Below are 14,368 nucleotides of genomic sequence, written 5' to 3'. Positions count from 1 at the left end.
TCATGGACTGTGTTTGTGAGAAGGTTTGGAAGCACTGTGTAATTTCACGATGATTTTCTTGCCTCTGTTTTTAAATTCTGATGTTTGTGTCTCCAGAAGCAGGCCCGGGTGGATCATTACGCTCACCTATCCAGCTGTAAATGAGAAGTCGTAGACGTCTGCTCCAGTGGGAATCTCCGCCTCTTTGAAAAGAAAATAGAGGTTAAAAATCTGCTAAACGAGTTAGCGGCAACCAGGATCCTTCTCTTCCTCAGGTAATGAGTTTGATTAATTTTTGACCTTTGGAAACTTTTCACTCTTTTTTAAGCCCCCTTTTATATTTTGCCCTCCCTGGGATAATAATGAGCTCCTCTACAGGTTTCACACTGAGTGCTTAAAAAGAGCACATTGTTTGCACATGAATTACATAGGCACACTTTGGTCATAGGAAAAGTAACAATTACACTGAATATCATCAGCAGTTTTATCTTTCTTTTTTTTTTTACATACATTCACCACACACAAATCTAAACACCCTGAAAAGTGTACGTGCAATGTTAAGGATTCTTTTGAAACTTTACAGGAGGACTGAAAAAACTTTTGGGCCTATAAATAATAATGCAGGGGATGCTTATTTTCTCACACAGGTGTTTAGAGATCCTCTCTCTGATAAATCATGATTTGTAAACTTTCCCATAGACAGCAGTGACAGGTTTCCTCTGATAATGTAGAAAAATGGGGAAAGAGAGGGCCGGGCTTAAGTAGAGCTGTGATTTAGAGCACAGAGATGCAGCATCTCTCCTTTCCAGAGGAGGCCCTCCTGGGTTTGATTTAATTCTCTCCTTGCACTATTAAAAAGGCCTTCCACTCTCTTCACTGCATGCACCTTGCTGTCATAACTGGCACAAAATCATTTATCAATGCCGCTTGTAGGCAGTGCGACTAAGGCCTTTAGCAGTGTATATTTTTCCATTATTGATTGTGTATGTAATGCATGAGGAAGTACAAAGATGGGTCTCCTCCTGTGTTGGAATGACCATATTAGGCCGGCAGATGAGGGAACTTTTTTTCCTCTGTCGTCTCTGAATCCAAACAGCAATCATCATTCCTGCCAGGAAGGAAAGTTTGTCCTGAAAACGCTTTTTCATTTCCCTTATTGTCTTACTGTCCACTGAACTCCACAGTGATCCCGCGCTGGACGTACAACCAACCGCATTTGGTGCAATAAACTGAAAGGCGGTGAATGTCAGTGTCCCCCCTTTGTTGTTTAATTTATTTTCTTTTCAAAGTGAAGGCAGGTGTCCGTGCTGTGAGAGTTAGTCATTGATGTGGCTATAGTTAGTCCGTCCCCTGCTGTGACTGTCTGTAGGAGATGTGACTTCCTCCCTCTCCTGCTTGCTCGCCGTTCATGGCTTCCTTTCGCCTCGCTCGGTCTGTTTGGCCGCATTTTGTATGGAGGTGGGCGCACTTGATCAAGAACAAAAGATTTAAGTGTGAAGTACAGCTCTAAGAGCCACACTGCTCCGGGGTCAAACCAAGTCCTGTAACCTTCTCAACAAAGCCTGCACTCTGGAGACTCTTACTTCTGGGAGATGAGTTTGTCTGCGCCTTTTTGAATTCAATAAGAAGCGAATATTTCCAGGCTTTTAGTCGCTTTTTGTCATACTTATAGAGCTCTGTAATGTCACAAAGTCTTTGGTGAAACTATTATTCTTTGCAGCTGATTTCAGACCTGATGCCCAGTGTCTTATCTAACTTTTGGAGTAGAAGCCCTTTGCACTTTTGCATAATACCACTTGCTTCATTTTGCTGTATATCACACATCTAAATAACAAAGCCTCTCTTTTGTTTGCCTAAAGAATTCAACTTGAGTCGACGCCAAAGAAAAGGGTCCAACAAAGGACGCAGTGTCAGATTGTCGGCTCTGTAATTGCTGAATGTGGACTTATTTGTTGAACGACCTCCATTTGTTCTGTTTAAAGTTATAATGATACTAAATAGTTTTATTTACAACTAGCTAATGGTCTTATCAGCAGCTGACGAGCCCCCTGCTCGATGAGCTTAAGGTAAATGGAAGGAATCTATTACAGACTGAGTGCCCTTTATCTCGGCTGTCTTGAATATTGACACTTACAGTAATTTGTCCCCATTTTCCATTGATTTCTTGTTTTGCTTTCAGGTTGTGCTGTAAACAGCGTAAATAATGACAGATTTGATCAGAGCTCCCTTCAGAGATGATCCACGCTTAGCTGACTGGGCCGCCCAAAAAAAAAAAAAAAGTCCACTTGCCAGCTGTGGAACTAATGAAGGTTTTTTGGATTGGGCTGTGACAGTCGCTCAGAAACAGATCAGGCATGTTGCTGATCGATGCTGCAGAGAGGCTGGTTGACACCTGAAGACATTGATCGGATCTGGCGTGGGATGTGTTAGTTTGCCAATTATAATTCATAAGTGAGGTGAGATGAAAGGGTGCGGGGCTTTTGCTGCAGTTTGTTGAGTTCAGAGAAATGAGCAGGAAATGGAAACAAGTGGCACATAAGTTGAACAATATTTTACAACCTGGTGAGGAAGAAAGCCTTTCTCTACATGTCACCTTCACATTTATCACATCCTTTTGTCTGTTCATATTCTAACGCTATGACAATCACTCCTTCAGTCTAAGTACAACTAGAAAGTTTCTACCCCACTATTTATTTTGAGGATTTTTGCACAAAACTGTGATGTCTTCCCTGGGTTTTATCGCCTTCCTATCGATGCCTGGAATGTATTGGTAAGCCAGGCCTCCAAGGGCTAGCATATAGCAGTGTCTGCAGGCTTTGTACAGGATGAAGAAGTCATAATCCTCAAACAGACTTAAATTCCTCCAGAAAGGCTCTTGATCCTGAATCCACTCATTTTCTTCAAACAACCCGGCCCAAAAGAGACGGGATATTTGGGCACGGCTGAAATCCTTGATTGAAATCTGCTACAAGTGGGCACAGACACACGCGCACGTGCACACACACACACGTGCAATCGATTACACGCTGACGTGCACGTACATACACAAACAGCCCCTCACGTGCACATTAATACATGCACACACACACACACCTCCCCCAGCCGTCCCCTGCTGTTGGCGAGAGCTCGGACCGGCTTGTTGAGAGGGGCTCTCTGAGCTCTTATTAAAAGGTAAACTTCTCTAAGGCCAGGGAATCATGTCAATCACAGGGTGTGTTTTCGCACCGCAGCCCAAAGCCTGCTCTCTCCACCCTGTCAGATGCTGTTATCACCCTCAAAGCCATATCAGAATGCTGTTTGTTCTGCGCTTTAGTTTCACCCACACAGTGGATTCAAAAAGGTACAGGTCTATTTGATAGTGTATATTTCATTGCCGGAGAGAGACTGTGTTTGTCTTGCTGTGTTTGTCAGCTCATATTTGAGCTGAGGGTTCCTATTAAAACTAAACACCATATCAGAGGAATATTGCCACCGCCAGGCTCTTTTAAATCACATACTGCGCCCATGAAGTGTGGAAGCAATTTAGTTGTAGCATTGTTTATAAGTGTGTCTTTGCTTTTGATGCTTCTATTTACTCTCGCTTGTCATTTATTTACATACTGTAGCCTGCCTGCACTTATCTTATATACTGCAATAATTATTTTACTGATAGCATCGTTTCTATTTTCTTAAAAATATTACCTTGTTTGCAGTTACGCTTATTAAATAAACCGCTGTGAGAATCGTGCAGGAGACGGTTAATACTAGAAAAGCTTCTGTTATTTTCTTCTGGTTTCAATATGCTTCATATAATATTCTTCAAAGTGCACCCCCTAAACTTCCGACTGAGTATGACCAGACTGATAATGGCTGTGGTGAAATTTACCCTAACTACTGTCTTGTGTGTTTTTACTGGAGTCATGTCTCGATGGATTTTCACATCATGTCACATTTGTGTAATTTGTTGATCAAACTCTCTTCCTCTACTTTTGTTTCTATGTAACATCTCACCCAACTGTAATTAGTTGAATCCAGGGGTGGGCACTTCGTTCTTACAAGTGGAGAAACCTGAACTGTGTCAGAGGACCACACCAACAGTAATGTGAACTTAATTCTACTCAGTATTAACTTTTCTTATTGTAAAATGCACTTATCCATATATTTTGATTGGCTGCTATTCTGGTGACCAGAAAAATTAGGATATTATGTAAATTTGTTGAACTTTTGTGTAGGTCGGAGCGCAGATGGCCTAGTGGTTAAGGTTGTGCTCTAGGTGTCCGAGGTTTGAATCCAGCCTAGGGCCTCTTTCCTGCATGTCACTGGCCACTCTTGCCCTGTTTCATTTTATGTTTAGCTTGTTGGTCTCTACAAATACTGAAAAACTTTTAACAACTTTATACATATTAGAAAAAAGCAGTTACTTGAATGTTTTTAATTTCATTTCATCTCTTCAGTGAGAAAAATGTTGTCCGTCTTGGACTTGAACAAGCTCGTTGACATCTTGATGAGTTTTTTGAAGTTGACAACTGAAAGGTGATCAGCAGTGATCGTGGATCTGAATTTAAATTTGTTGAACTTCACCACTCGTTGCTGTTCACGCAGGGCAAACGGGCACAAATGCATCCAAGCAGAAACAATGCAAACGTCACACTTTTCACTATAAAAGTAACATAGCTGTATTACGTGCCCAGCATACTTTTTTTGTCATTTATGTTATAATTTATGATTGAGCTTGCATAGGCTACACAGGAATGCCCAAAGAGTCAGGTGTGGCAGTAATTTTCCCAGGTCTGGTGTAATCAGTGTAATTTAACATCACAAGTCTTGTAATAATTAGTGGTGGTATGTTTGTACCTCTTTTTTGGTGTCGATGATATTGCTTTTGTACATAAAGTTATAGCTACAGTTTGTGTTGCTGTTTAAAAGCACTTTGCTGTTTAGGTAAAAGACTCCCCTGCCTCATTAAGGCCTTAAACAGCACAGTGTCTCCTCTCTTAGCACACTTCACCTGCATTGATCTCCTTATCGTCATCCCTTTTATCTAATCATGTATGTACTCTACTTTCAGTGGTCAACTGCAGGAAATAACCGTGTAGGCGGCTGGGGAAATATAAAAGTACTGACGCCAGTATTGACCTTGCTGCTGGACCCACTGTGTCTGCAGGCGTCCACAACAGATACAACATTCACATATGGGATGGGTACCATATTACGTCCTTTTTAGGTACCAACCAAATTCTGTCAAAAGTACCAGGTACAGATTCACATAAAATCAAAGGGTACCATGTTTAGGTACCTAAACGCATCCTTGCGACTATGAGAGTGGAAGAGTAGGGGATTTTCCACACTGGACATGAACACAGCATTGCAAGGTTATATATTGAAGAATTAAAATGTTAAATTGAAAAAAAAAATGTTTAATTATTTTTAGAAAATCATATTTTTTTACCATGTAAACACAAAAAAGTACTGAAAATTGGTACCGTTAAATACTGGTACCAATTGCCAGTATCGTTTCAAATGTGAAAGGTACCTATCCCATAATTCACATCTACATACCATGGTTTTGCCTGCATGTCATAGTGACTGACAGTGAGTGATGACATTGGGTTTCCAGTATTTTCATGCAGTCTCAGTAGGTCTTGCTCAACAGAGATGTGAAACAACAACAAAAAGCAGACGGCTTTAAACAAAGTAATTATAAACGCTTGAACAAACTCAGCTAATTTTCCACTGCAGGCAGATTTTACTCTATAAATGCATTTTTAGTTGGATCTCTAGTGCCAGCACACAAACTCATAGAGTGAAATAAAAACTAAAATCTGCTCATTAGTAATTCAAACAGCAGAGCACTGCTGCCTGTTAGAGAGTGAGTTTCCGTATGGAAAAACAAACATACCAAAGAGGTTTGTGCCTCAACGCCACGTAAGCATCCCAGAACAGCAACTCGGCCTGATTAACATAAGATTATAATTCATCATACCATGTGCAGCTGGTGACATCTTGCAGTAGCATTTATTCCGTGTTGATACATGCCTTTGGTTCCTTTTTGACAAGTCAAAACAAACAGATTGCAAGCTGTCGCTACATTTACTCAAGATGAATGGAGAAAATGAATTGGAAAATCAGGTGTGTCAGGTGATTAGCGCAACCACGCCTGAGATCCTTGTAGAATTAGAGGAACTTGGTGTATTTGGATAAACACTGACGGCACAGACAGATTGTGGCAATAGATGGGATCATGTAAGCAGGTGATGGTGTTTTCATCAACCCTGTCACAGGTATCGTAACACTGGCGTCAAAAACAATATGTTAAACACTGCTCTCGAAACAATTTCTCCTCTGATTTGAGTCACTGTAAAGATTTCTTGCAGTGATGGAAATGACATGAATGCTGCACTTTAACACACTTGTCTCATTTTATGTTTGTTTATAATTTTTCATCGTCATGGAACCACAGTATCGTTCCATACCGTATCATATCGTATTGTCTATGTATTGTGATGTTGTTTTATGGAACGTTTTGTGCACAGATTTGTTTTTTCTATATAAATCTTTATGTCTAATTGAGGCCTGGTACTGGTGTTGAGTCTTGTACCTGAGATAAATCAACGGGCCAACCTTCCACTTTGAGCACCCAGCAGTATGTAAGTAACTTGTGCAGACTACCGCACCTTGTTTGCCGTGCACACTGCTTGACTTGGCACTGAGAGACTCTTGAGTGGTATCACTGAGGACACTGGCGGCTCAGCTCTGTTGTGCGGCGGTCTCAGGATAGTAATGGGACGCAGTCACCAGGGAACCCTTTTGAGTGTGTGTACTGAGGGAAAACTGACAGGAGCAGAAGAGAGCAGAAAGATTCAAACGAATGAGCTATAGCGAGGGAAATAGAGGAGCTTTTGTATGGTCTTCTCCGCCACTGAAGTTGTAAAATGGAAACATATTTCTCCCCTGACAGCTACAGTAGATCTTACCCCCTGAGTGGAGCTGCTTATGATGTTGTTTGGTGTAGAGGTGGGCCGTGGGGGTGTCCCAAAGGCTTGTTGTTTCTTGTCAGAGATTAGATTGAACCAAGCGGCCTCGGTTCATACTGCTGCTTGAAAGAAGTCAGGACTTCCTGTCACTGACCACAACCTCTGAGCTCTGCTCTGAAATACTCAATCTAGATTTATTTCCTGTTGTGGAATAAAGTGTATGTTATTTTCAAATAGGCTCAGCCTCCCTTGGGGATTTTTCTATACTGCTGAATATTTGTTTACTGTCACAAACTGCTCACTGATGCATTCCTGACCATAGGGTAATGCATATTGTCTTCCAATGATCTTTGATAGTTTTTCATATTTGAAGCTACACAACATCAAAAGGCAGATGTGATCTTATTCATACATTTCTTTCTTTTCTTGTCTCTGATGTTTTATCCCATCATAAAAGATAGGTCTGTGATAAAGAATTACAATAAAAGTGCGACAGTACTTGCTCTTCAAACCGCGTCAGAAAGTGATAAGAATGAGAACTTGTGTTTGTTAGGAACGTTTTTATTTATTGGAGTTTCTGTATTTACTGATGCACTTTCAGTTGACAGTTATTCACTCATGGTTTAATAATTTGGCTGTTTGGTTGATTTATTGTCGATATAGATCGGTCCCATCAAACTAATGTGTTATCTGTCCCTGTAAATTGGCCTAAAGTTAAGTTTGTAAGAAGAGACACCAGAGGAGAATGGTAATACTTGCACCATTTTATTGACTTTATTTTGTGTTATTGCTTTCTAATGATTTGTGTATTCTATTAAGTGTGAACGTAATAAACTCACAAGGTACCATGTCAAGGTAGTTAAATGTATCCTTGTGACTGTGGGGGAGTTGAAGACAAGCTGGACATGAACAAAGCATTACAAGGTTATATACTTAAGAATAAATATGTTAAATTGAAAAAAAAAAAACATTTTATAATTATACAAATTGATATTTTTAACCACATAGACACAAAAAAGTTCTGAAAATTGGTACCATTGAATTCTGCTACTGATTGCCAGGTACCCAGCATCGGTACCATATCTTTTTAAATGTGAAAGGTACCCATCTCTAAGCATAAAAGAAAGCAGTGACTAAGGATAAAGATAAAAGTGCAACAATACTTCAAACTGTGTCAGAAAGTGATGACAAACCTGTTTGTTGGGAATGTTCGTATTTACTGGCTGTGTATCTGACAGTTATTGACTCATAGTTTAATAATTTGGTGGTTTGGTGGATTTATTGTCAATATGGACCTATCCCATCAAACTAATGTGCTTTCTGCCTTGTGTGTTGGCCTAAAGTAAAGTTTGCAGAATGGTAATACTTGCCTTGTGTTATTGACTTTTTTGTGTTATTGCTTTCTAATGATTTGTGAATTCTATTAAGCGTGAACGTAACCATATTTATGTTTCAGAAAGGCTTTTGTTGAAATGTGCAAGGGAGTTAAGAGGCTTTTTAAGTAGGGATGCACAATATATTTGTATCAATATCGATATCGGTCGATGTTGTTAATTTTTTTTAACATATCGGTATCAGACGATATTTACCCATTAGCTACCAGCCATTTTTAGACCATCTTGAAGTATTTTCTAAGACCCAAATAATGTTTTCTAAGACTATGTAAACACCAAAAGTACCTAAGAATAGTGGACAAGGAAAACAAGTTTGAAAATAAAGGGATATTGAAAAAATCAGTTTGCATGATTTTCCGTATGCTCACAATTTGATCTTCTCAGATTGTTTTTTTTTTAATTTTATACTAATATTGATACCGGTAAATATGGGTTATCGGCCGTAACAGCAATATTAATATCAGTATCAGCCAAATTTTTCATATCAGTGCATCCCTATTTTTAAGCAGTAATTTTGTCACAAAAAGAACATTTTTCATGTGGGAGGATGTAAAAGTAGAAGTAGTTCTGTCCACCTTGGTAGTTAATGACAGCTATAATGAAAAACAATACTCAACACTAATTAATTAAATGGACGCATTGGTAAGAAAATTCAGTGGATTATTACTTCAAACTTGAATACCACTATCTATGGCCTTGTACACACGTAGCTGGGCAGTATACCCCTCTCATTCATTTTTAAAAATACTTTGGTCCACACACAGTAGGCAAATCTGCCGATAAGTGCGGCTTGAGGCATGCCAACCCTATATTTGCCAGTGTTTTCTAGACTCAAAACTTATGCCAGCCAATCAGGATGAGCCCCCATCATTCAGCTGTGGCGTTTAAGAACCGGAAACTCTGTAAACCACCGTCTACACAAAACCATGAAACCAGAGTTTTCCAAAATCTCTACTTTGGCTGGAGTTTTCAGAAAATGTGGTTTTTAGTGACGTAAAGCTGCGGTTTCGTGAGGACGACAGGCGTAAAAATGTAAAAAATATATGCGGTTTCCCATATACCCAGTGTGGACATGGCTTGTGTCTTGATACTGGTGTTGATATCTTCATCGTCCCTGGTTTCCTCAGTCTATGTGTCCCCCTGCTTGTGAATTTGCTTCATTTAATCCACGTTGTGTCAGGCACTGAGTCCTGGTGTTGTGAGGGTGTTAAAATTTGTGTTTCAATGCGCCCAGTAGCAGGAGGTTTTTTTATGATGTTCTTTTCACACAGTCTGGGTTAATGGATGAGGTGAACAGGCAGCACTTGTTTGTCATGTCGGATCCATCAAGAACAATGTGACAGAACTACACCGATTTGACAAAGTGATTGATTTTCCGTCATCAGTGTCAGGAGGTGTTTTAACAGCTGTTTAAGGTGTCAGAGAGATGGACCCTTGACTTAAAATCTGTTAAGATCAAAACTTATCAGATTTTCGATGCCATATTCTCAATATTCCTCATGAATAAAATCAGTTTCCAGAAGTTTTAGGTTTTCCTGTGTCGTGTTGCTCATATGTGTTTCCTGAGAAATTTGTTTCGTGACTGCCTTTGGACTATACTTAAATAAATTGCGCTGTAATTGCCTGGTAATAGAGTTTTTTTTTTTTCTTTTAAGAAATTACCCTCTTTGCTGTAATAATCAATTTGATGCATACTTGTCTGCTCTGTGAGGGAAGAGGTTAGCTGTCCCCCTTAGTTTGAGACAGAAGGCTTAAGGAGGAATCCACTGCAGGCATCTGTCAGCGAGGTAAAGAGCGCTGACAGCCATACGTCATCTCTGCCTGGTGCAGGCCCCTGTATTTAAAAGAGTACGGCAGTCAAAAGCCCATAAAAGTGAGTGACTCCTCTGGAGCATCTGCCATTGCATTCAGGGAGGAGATTCAATGTAAAAAAAAAAAAAAAAGAAGGGGGGAGATAATGTGCTCACTCACTAATGGGCACCCGACTAGACACAGGCTCATTTTTCACATCATGTCATCTGTAAGGTTTGAATAAAAGTAATGGCCACGATGAGCCTGGATCTCTCCCAGCCATTATGGCTTCTGCTTCCTCACTTTTATTTGTGTTGACTTGTACAGTCGGAGGAGATGACAGTCTCCGGGTCTGCGGATCAGTCAGAGTGATGATCTGCTCTTCTCCCCTCTGCTGCTGACAGGTCCCTTGTCTCTGGCAGGCATGCGAGGCCAGAATGCCGCACTACGTCATATCAAATGCTGTAATCTGACAGAATAAAGGGATTCGCACACTGGGGACATCACAAACTCTGTCTTTTGTAATTTTCTGACAGAGACAGAAGGGGGAAATGAAGGGGTTCCTACAGTTTCATGTAGTAAGAATTAGTGTCAGTCAAAGTTAAGTGGCTATTTTAAGATAAATAGGAGAGGATTTCCGTGGCATGTTTTGGGGCATTGGGCTTTAAAAGACTATGCTAATGTGAGCAGATACTGATTGGTTGCTGGATGTTTTCATTTCCCGAACATTCAGAGTCGCAGGACACAGCGTGTCTAAATATCCATTCTGAAAAGGTTAGTGTGTAATTAACGCTTAAATTCACTGCCACTGTCAGCTGTGTTCAGTTCAGAATAACAATAGATGCTGGGATGTTCATCTTTTCATTTAAAAACACACACTGTAACCCAACCTAAAGAAATACTCGTACGAATGGTAAATAAAAAGAGTGTTTATGTGTGTTTATGTTGTGCAGTGTTTCAGGCCAGTTGCACAACACAATTAGTGCATGTGAGAGAAAGCTTTAATATTATATAACATACATTTCATGCTTCATCAATTGCTTTTAAAATAAAGGACTGTTTTGTGTCAGCCTCCATAAAATGGGAAGATGGATGAGAAAACAAGTGATTTCCTTATTAGGTTCAGGAGTCAAAGGCCTTCTTCCTGGGCTGTGGGCTTCAAGAGCCTGGAAGATTAAGACATATATTGGATTCATGATGGGGGCCACAAAGTTCATTTTCAAAATAAAACAGAATATTATTCACAGTCCTTTTAAAATTCAGATTGCCAACCGACCTGTGACTTGGAAGTAGTGTATTACATTTTCAATGAGCTGTCGCTATGTCACTCGAAGGAGAAATCCCATTTCTTGCTCCTCTGCCTGGGGAATTATAGGATCAGACCAGCCGTAGTTTAAGGAACTACAAAGGAAACAAAGATATTGATAAATTTAATTTTGAGATCTCAGATTTTTTCTCTGTTTCTCCTTACTTTGCCTTTTTTTTTTTTTTTGTACTGTGCTCTGCGTTAATTCTTTAGAGCAGTGGAACTGAGACAGATATCTTATTGAGAGTCGCACTGAGACAACACTGTTGTGAGAGAAACGTAAACAGACCTGCTTTGTAAGGCAGCAAAAATCTCCCACCGCTGATATTATAAGAGACACATGCACACAGCTCGGGCTGATTTTCATATATATTAAAATCACTACCTACTGTGGCATATGAAATTGTGCAAACCGCTAAGGCCTCAGCTTACCAGTGGAACTTCTGCTTCGCTTTGATTCAGATTTTCTTCTCTTGTCTTTGACCCTAAAAAAAGGTGGCCAATAATCCCATTCACACACTGTTTCCATCCCAGACCCCCACACACCCTACATAAAACCATAAAAGTAATATTGACATTGTTCAGCTGCATAAAAAGTTGTATGTCATACACAAATATTATGAAAAGTTAACGCTTTCCTCCAAGCTAGACACACTCATAGCTGCAGGTACAAAGAAATCTCCATCTAAACCCTCCCCGAGGACGATGAAGAGCTGTGTTTACACAGTGCACTCACAGAAATATCAACACAATACTCAGTCCAAATTTTAATTTACCATTACAGTTGTGATGGCTTTGTGATATTGAGGGAGTATGTGGAGCATAATCAGTCAATAGACCTGGTGGAGGGCTGCACCACACATGGTAATAAAGCCACAACTTGAGCTCATTCCCATAGTACCCCCTTCCATCCAACCCCCCATCTCCCTGCACCAATGCCTGCCTCATCACTCCACACAAAATATCCCACCCTTAATTGGTCTGTGCTCCTCCAACATGTTTGTAATGAAAAAGCAGCACATAATTCTTAGTTTGTTGGCTGGCAGAGCCCAATTTACAAAAGTGGAGGTTGGTGATAAGCAGAGACAGTACGGCTGTGGAGTGCTCAGAACAATGAATCACCCCACTGCCAGGGTTGAGCAGAATATAATTGAGTCCAACATCTCTGAGCACTTTCACCATAATTAATGATAATCTGTAACAGAGGAATCTGAGATTCCAGTTCACAGAACTGTTTAATTAGGCCCAGTAATGAAAGCACAGGCACTACAAGAATATGGCCGGCCTCATGATTAATGATTTGTGCTACTGAACACAAAAGTGCTGCACCGTTAACTCCAACGGATGCTGCTGTGTCTCCCTGGCATTTACACAACACCAAAATACATATGGAGCTGTGTGCATCCCCTATATAAGACAGGATAAATACTATGTTTTTTTTCTTTTCTTAATACCTATGCTCTTATTAAATTATTTATATATCAAAGACCATTTTTTCTCTCTATTTCCATCATTTATTTTTAGATTAAACCGTTGTTTGTATGTTGTTTTTTTATCCAAATGAAAACTGATAAATTATCTAGCTATGCAAATATCAGGTAAAACTTGCCAAAATATTTTTTTTACCAGTGCTAGAATGACTTAGCTTGATAAATCCTGTTGTGATCGTGAAATTTAACCCTGTTATGAGTATTAGTACAAGTGAAGTACAAAGGAGGCTCCCTCAGATTGAATTATGAATAACACAATTCCATTATGTTAGCTCTGTTTGTTATTAGTTATGGATCTTTTTGAAACATTAAAGCTTAAACCAGTGAGTAACAATAGTTTAAATGATTCCATTAGATTACATTAAAATCAAGTTTCTTTTGTCGAAGTCTTTATTTATTGTTTTTTAACAACTAGACAAAAAAACGGCATCTATATATTAATAATGTTGCAGTTTGAAATGAAAAACATAGCTCCAACAGAGCCTCTTTTCCCAATGTACCTCACACAAAGAGACAGAGAAGTAGGGATGGGTACGAAATTAGGTACTTTTATAGGTACCGACTGAATTCTGTTTAGGGTATCAGGTATCATGTTTAGGTACCTAAATACATCCTTGTGATTGTGAGGGAGTGGAAAAGAAGGTGATTTTCCATGCTGGACATGAACACAGCATTGCAAGGTTATATTCTGAAGAATAAATATGTTGAATTGAAAATATACACTTTATTATTGAACAAATTGATATTTTTTGCCACAAAAACACACAAAGGACCAAAAATTGGTACCATTGAGTACCAGTACAGATTGCCAGGTACTGGGCATCCGCACCACATCGTTTCAAATATGAAAGGTACCCATCCCTACAGATCCCTACAGAGAAGAAAAGAATTAAAGAGGTAAATAGATAAAAAAGATTGTCAAAGATGAATTGAAGGAGATACAAAAATGAGATGAATAAAACAAGACAAAGATATGCATGTACATACACACAGACACACATAATATTTATATATATATATATATATATATATATATATATATATATATATATATATATATATATATATATATATATATATATATATATATATATATATATATATATATATATATATATATACACACATATATATATATATATACACACATATATATATATACACACATATATATAAGTGTGTGTGTGTGTGTGTGTGTGTGTGTGTGTCCACATATACAATGTACAGTAAGAGTAAATAAATACATAGATACATAAGTGAGTAACCAAAGGATTACCCAAAATGGGATCATCAGCTCTAACACATTATGTGTCTTGCATTTATATTCTATATGGTGTGGTGTAATGTATTTTCTTAGATGTCAGATGGTGAATAGCATCGATAATTTAAAAGTTGGAGGGTATTTCTCTTTCCATTTGAACAGCATCAATCAACATGCTAGGAGAGTACTAAATG

General features: G+C 39.0%; 1 long non-coding RNA gene across 1 annotated transcript in view; it reads left to right on the top strand.

The window, feature by feature from the left end:
• The window catches only part of LOC141808781 (uncharacterized), an 88,658-nt gene that overhangs the window by 5,870 nt on the left and 68,420 nt on the right, over positions 1 to 14,368 (top strand). Inside the window, exon 3 of the long non-coding RNA XR_012599925.1 lies at positions 97 to 254. This is a non-coding gene — a long non-coding RNA (uncharacterized LOC141808781). The remainder of the gene's footprint in view (positions 1 to 96; positions 255 to 14,368) is intronic.

This window comes from Halichoeres trimaculatus, unplaced genomic scaffold (genome assembly GCF_033239565.1).
Source record: "Halichoeres trimaculatus isolate MK-OKI-2021-1 unplaced genomic scaffold, fHalTri1.1 fHalTri1_scaffold_19, whole genome shotgun sequence".
Taxonomy (NCBI): domain Eukaryota; kingdom Metazoa; phylum Chordata; class Actinopteri; order Labriformes; family Labridae; genus Halichoeres; species Halichoeres trimaculatus.
This window is presented reverse-complemented; position numbering and strand designations above follow the sequence as displayed.